General features: G+C 40.9%; 1 pseudogene across 1 annotated transcript; it reads left to right on the top strand.

Moving 5' to 3' along the window:
• The first annotated feature begins 301 nt into the window (after nt 1-301).
• On the top strand, nt 302-3,170 carry LOC309624372 (ADP-ribosylation factor-like protein 6-interacting protein 1 pseudogene; annotated as a pseudogene). The gene has a single exon. The product of its transcript is annotated as an ADP-ribosylation factor-like protein 6-interacting protein 1 pseudogene (transcript).
• The last annotated feature ends 3,637 nt before the right edge of the window (nt 3,171-6,807 follow it).

Here is a 6,807-nt window from a genome sequence, read left to right as displayed (position 1 = left end):
CCACTGCGCCACCAGGGAAGCCCCTATTTCCTTTCATTTTAACCATTAATTTTTTATTCCAACAAATCAGTAACTAAAAAGATATCATTGATTTAAAATTAGAATAATTTTATTTATAAAATATTTAAATATTGGTATGTATGTTTCTGAGCTTTCTTTTTTTTTTTGTTCTGGTTGATTATATTGTCACTACAGTAGTACATTTCTTTATTTTATTTTAATTAAGATATCCTTTTATGAGGGTTGTCGTGAGTGGCTCTGAGGAAGGCCAGTTTTGGGGGCGTCTTGCACTAGCTGAGGGGTCACCTCGGGAACGATGGCAGAAGGAGATTCTCGCAGCACCAGTCTGCTGGCGGCAGAGACTGCAAGTCTGGAAGAGTAGCTACAAAGATGGGGAGAAGTGATGCTGATGGCAGATGAAGTCCTCCAATGGGGAAGAGCCTGGTTTCCACCTGCCATCATGGGTGTGGTTTCTTTGGTGTTTCTGACTATCTACTATCCAGATCCATCCATTCTGTCAGGTGTTTCCTGTTTTGTTATGTTTTTGTGCTTGGCTGACTACCTTGTTCCCATTCTAGTGCCTAGAATTTTTGGCTCCAATAAATGGACCACTGAGCAACAGCAGAGAGTCCTTGAAATTTGCAACAATCTAGTAAAAACTCGACGCAGGGCTGTGGGCTGGTAGAAACGCCTCCTTACGTAAAGAAAGAAAAGCCTAAAATGTACTTCATGACCATGATCAATTTCTCTTGCTGCAGTTGCTTGGGTGGGACAGCAAGTCCACAACCTCCTTCTCACCTACCTGATAATGACTTTCTTACTCTTGCTTCCTGGACTAAACCAACATGGAATCATTTCGAAGTACATTGGAATGGCCAAAAGAGAGATAAACAAGCTTCTCAAGCAAAAAGAAAAGAAAAATAAATAATGCATCTGCTTTGTTCAGTGTGATTAATGGTGTACACATTGTCCTTGGGGACAGTGTCTGTTATGCTGTCTGGATACTAAAACGTTACAGATGTAGCTCTTTGCTGTCCCTCATTCTGCCCTTAGTTAGTAGAAACTCCGAATTGCCAAGTAAGGCTTTATGCCCAGTGTCTTCGTGGGTGTGTTCTCATCAACTGGCCTTATATGGACAACTCATTCGTCATTACCACTTGTTTTGGTTTTTCTCACCCAGGGTTAATTGAACTCTTACTTTTAAAATAATATAGTGGTGAACTTCATCCTTTAGTACAGTTAACAGTGGCTTGGGATAACTGTGCAAGTTGATCTTCACTTTAGCTGGATACAAGATCGTGGTCTGCGACTACAGGAAGCTGGTTCTACTGGCTGCTTCCACAGTCTGCTTAAACAACTGCCTGGCTTCATGAATACAGAAACCAAGTTTACCACTTCTGATGAAGAGACCAGTTAAGATTCATTCCTCATTCTGTTTCAATAGTGTGGGAGAAGAATCCTCGTGGAATAAAATGAACCTAATTCCATGGCCTAGTATGTGTTGGCTTCTCCCTTGTGCAGAATTTAGCAATTTGTTGGAAACATTGATCCTTCCTCCCAAATGGGGAATCTGACAGGCTTAGAACTCTTGTTCCCTTGCACTTAAAGTTAGTACATCCTTAAAGGCTTTTTAGTAGCAGGCTTACACATGATGGTATTTAGGATCTTTAGCATACTTTTAATTTCAGATTTTCAGCTAACTGAAACTAAAGTACATGATAGGTTAAGAGTCATGTCTATGACCTTCATTCCAAGACCAGCCAATAAAGAACAAAACTCATCCTGTGTTCAGTCAAGATTCATTTCAGTAGAAAATCCAACTAGTTTTTCAAGACCAGAGTAAGCCTTTAAAGGTAAGCCTCAAGATTCTCATTTTATGGTAACACTGGCTGCTTTTGGTCCCCATAGATGGAGTAGTTGAAATCTGTAGGAATGAACTTCTGAGGGCTGGAAATGTGACATATTTGGGAACAATTCTTAAACTGATTAACTAGCTGTAATATAGTTTTGTGAATTTATTGCACTGATGCTATAAAACCTGGACCTTGTGGTATATCTGTTCCTAAAGAAAAGTTGTTTTCTCCCCTTCAGTATTGCTGTAAACAGTGGCACCATGTAGCATATGTTTGACTTTTCTTTTTTAATATTTCATATACAAACTACCATAATTTACATGTGTTTCCTCATTGTAAATAAGCTTGTCTTCCTATCTGGATTTTTTTGTGTATGTGTGTTCTACCAATTAACTACTTTTGCAGTTTTAATCCTGTATTATTTCTTCTACTTTTTTTGTGTAAAAGGGGAAAAATTAAAAAGCTGGAAACCAAAAAAAAAAAAAAAAGATATCCTTTTATCTACCTTATAGATTTTGTTATATTGTCTTCTTATTAGTTATTCTATGTATTTTGTATTTGAAGAAAACCCTCTAAAAGCTTTCTTTCTTTTTATTTTGGCCGCACTATGTGGCTTGTGGGATCTCAGTTCACCGATCAGGGATTGAACCCAGGCCACAGCAGTGAAAGCCCAGAATCCTAACCACTAACTAGACTACCAGGGAACTCCTGAAGATTTCCTTTTTAATTTATGTAACTTGGCACTTTTGTTTATGTCTTTTTACTAATTCTTAATCTTATGTTACAGATGCCCAAACAATATCATAAATTTTGCTATTTGATTGTCTTTGTAGCTTATATTACATGCTCAATTTCCATAAATATACAATGAGTGTTAGTAGAAAAACTATAATTCCTGCTTGAAGAGCACATTATTTAAGTTATATACCTGAAATATCAGCATGTGAATTAAATAAATAAGTCCTGGGAATGTAATGCACAACATGGTGACTATAGTTAATAATACTGTATTGTATATTTGAAAGTTGCCAAGAGGAGACCTTCAAGATGGCAGAAGAGTAAGACGTGGAGATCACCTTCCTCCCCACAAATACATCAGAAATACATCTACATGTGGAGCAACTCCTACAGAACACCTACTGAACGCTGGCAGAAGACCTCAGACCTCCCAAAAGGCAAGAAACTCCCCACGTACCTGATTAGGGCAAAAGAAAAAAGAAAAAACAGAGACAAAAGAATAGGGTGGGACCTGCACCAGTGGGAGGGAGCTGTGAAGGAGGAAAGGTTTCCACACACTAGGAAGCCCCTTCGCGGGTGGAGACTGCGGGTGGGTGTGGGGGGAGCTTCAGAGCCACGGAGGAGAGCGCAGCCACAGGGGTGCGGAGGGCAAAGCGGAGAGATTCCCGCACAGAGGAGCGGTGCTGACCAGCACTCACCAGCCCGAGAGGCTTGTCTGCTCACCCGCCGGGGCAGGCGGGGCTGGGAGCTGAGGCTCGGGCTTCGGTCGGACCACAGGGAGAGGACTGGGGTTGGCGGCGTGAACACAGCCTGAAGGGGGCTAGTGCGCCACAGCTAGCCGGGAGGGAGTCTGGGGAAAAGTCTGGACCTGGCTAGGAGGCAAGAGACCATTGTTTTGGGGTGCGTGAGGAGGGGGGATTCAGAGCGCCGCCTAAACAAGCTCCAGAGACGGGTGCGAGCTGTGGCTATCAGCGCGGACCTCAGAGACGGGCATGAAATGCTGAGGTTGCTGCTACAACCACCAAGAAGCCTGTGTGCAAGCACAGGTCACTCTCCACACCGCCCCTCCCGGGAGCCGGTGCAGCCCGCCACTGCCAGGGTCCCGTGATCCAGGGACAACTTCCCCGGGAGAACGCACGGCGCGGCTCAGGCTGGTGCAACGTCACGCTGCCCTCTGCTGCCGCAGGCTCTCCCTGCATCCGTACCGCTCCCTCCCCCCGGCCTGAGTGAGCCAGAGCCCCCAAAGCAGCTGCTCCTTTAACCCCGTCCTGTCTGAGCAAAGAACAGATGCCCTTGGGCGACCTACATGCAGACACAGGGCCAAATCCAAAGCTACCCCAGGAAATGTGCGAACAAGGAAGAGAAAGGGAAATCTCTCCCAGCAGCCTCAGGAGCAGCGGATTAAATCTCCACAATCAACTTGATGTACCCTGCATCTGTGGAATACCTGAACAGACAACGAATCATCCCAAATAGAGGAGGTGGACTTTGGGAGCAATGATATATATATATATTTTTTCCTTTTTCTCTTTTTGTGAGTGTGTATTTTTATGCTTCTTTGTGTGATTTTGTCTGTATAGCTTTGCTTTTACCATTTGTCCTACGGTTCTGTCAGTTTTTTTGTTTGTTTGTTTGTTTTTAAGTATAGTTTTTAGCACTTGTTATCATTGATGGATTTGTTCTTTGGTTTGGTTGCTCTCTTCTTTCTTTCTTATTTTTTTATTTCTTTATTATTTTTAATTTTTTAATTTTTAAAAATTATTTTTTATTTTAATAACTATTTTATTTTATTATTATTTTTTCTTTCTTTCCTTTGTTCTTCCTTTTCTTCTGAGCTGTGTGGCTGACAGGGTCTTGGTGCTCCAGCCAGGTGTCAGGCCTGTGCCTCTGAGGTGGGAGAGCCGAGTTCAGGACATTAGTCTGCCAGAGACCTCCCGGCTCCACATAATATCAAATGGCAAAAGCTTTCCCAGAAATCTCCATCTCAACACTAAGACCCACCTCCACTCAACGAACAGCAAGCTACAGTGCTGGACACCCTATGCCAAACAACTAGCAAGAGAGGAACACAACCCCACCCATTAGCAGAGAGGCTGCCTAAATTCATAGTAGGGTCACAGAAACCCCAAAACACACCACCAGACGCAGTCCTGACCACCAGAAAGACAAGGTCCAGCCTCATACACCAGAACACAGGCACTAGTCCCCTCCACCAGGAAACCTACACAACCCACTGAACCAATCTTAGCCACTGGGGGCAGACAACAAAAACAACGGGGAACTATGAACCTGCAGCCTGTGAAAAGGAGACCCCAAACACAGTAAGTTAAGCAAAATGAGAAGACAGAGAAACACACAGCAGATGAAGGAACATGGTAAAAACCCATCAGACCAAACAAACGAAGAGGAAATAGGCAGTCTACCTGAAAAAGAATTCAGAGTAATTATAGTAAAGATGATACCAAATCTTGGAAATAGAATGGAGAAAATACAAGAAACGTAGAACAAGGACCTACAAGAACTAAAGAGCAAACAAACAATGATGAACAACACAATAAATGAAATTAAAAATTCTCTAGAAGAAATCCATAGCAGAATAACTGAGGCAGAATGGATAAGTGATCTGGAAGATAAAATAGTGGAAATAACTACTGCAGAGCAGAATAAAGAAAAAGAATGAAAAGAATTGACGACAGTCTCAGAGACCTCTGGGACAACATTAAACACACCAACATTCGAATTATAAGGGTCCCAGAAGAAGAAGAGAAAAAGAAAGGGACTGAGAAAATATTTGAATAGATTATAGTTGAAAACTTCCCTAACATGGGAAAGGAAATAGTTAATCAAGTCCAGGAAGCACAGAGAGTCCCATACAGGATAAATCCAAAGAGAAACATGCCAAGACACATAGTAATCAAACTATCAAAAATTAAATACAAAGAAAAAATATTAAAAGCAGCAAGGGAAAAACAACAAATAACATACAAGGGGATCCCCATAAGGTTAACAGCTGATCTTTCATCACAAACTCTGCAAGCCAGAAGAGAATGGCAGAACATATTTAAAGTGATGAAAGGGGAAAAGCTACAACCAAGATTACTCAAACCAGCAAGGATCTCATTCAGATTCCACAGAGAAAACCTTTACAGACAAGCAAAACTAAGAGAATTCAGCACCACCAAACCAGCTTTACAACAAATGCTAAAGGAACTGCTCTAGGCAGGAAACACAAGGAGGGAAAAGACCTACAATAACAAACCCAAAACAATTAAGAAAATGGTAATAGGAACATACATGTCGATAATTACCTTAAATGTAAATGGATTAATTGCTCCAACCAAAAGACATAGACTGGCTGAATGGATACAAAAACAAGACCCATATATGTGCTGTTTACAAGAGACCCACTTCAACCTAGGGACACATACAGACTGAAAGTGAGGGGATGGAAAAAGATATTCCATGCAAATGGAAATCAAAAGAAAGCTGGAGTAGCAATTCTCATATCAGACAAAATAGACTTTAAAACAAAGACTATTACAAGAGACAAAGAAAGACAGTACATAATGATCAAGGGATCAATCCAAGAAGAAGATATAACAATTGTAAATATTTATGCACCCAACATAGGAGCACCTCAATACATAAGGCAAATGCTAACAGCCATAAAAGGGGAAATTGACAGTAACACAATCATAGTAGGGGACTTTAACACCCCACTTTCACCAATGGACAGATCATCCAAAATGAAAATAAATAAGGAAACACAAACTTTAAATGATACATTAAACAAGATGGGCTTAATTGTTATTTATAGGACATTCCATCCAAAATCAACAGAATACACTTTCTCCTGAAGTGCTCATGGAACAGTCTCCAGGAAAGATTGTATCTTGGGTCACAAATCAAGCCTTGGTAAATTTAAGAAAATTGAAATCGTATCCAGTATCTTTTCCAACCACAACGCTATGAGACTAGATATCAAGTACTTGAAAAAATCTGTAAAAAATACAAACACATGGAGGCTAAACAATAGACTACTAAATAACCAAGAGATCACTGAAGAAATCAAAGAGGAAATCAAAAAATACCTAGAAACAAATGACAATGAAAACACGATGACCCAAAACCTATGAGATGCAGCAAAAGCAGTTCTAAGAGGGAAGTTTATAGCAATACAATCCTACCTCAAGAAACAAGAAACATCTCAAATAAA

Source organism: Balaenoptera borealis (assembly GCF_965194805.1).
Source record: "Balaenoptera borealis genome assembly, chromosome: 2".
Lineage (NCBI taxonomy): Eukaryota > Metazoa > Chordata > Mammalia > Artiodactyla > Balaenopteridae > Balaenoptera > Balaenoptera borealis.
This window is presented reverse-complemented; position numbering and strand designations above follow the sequence as displayed.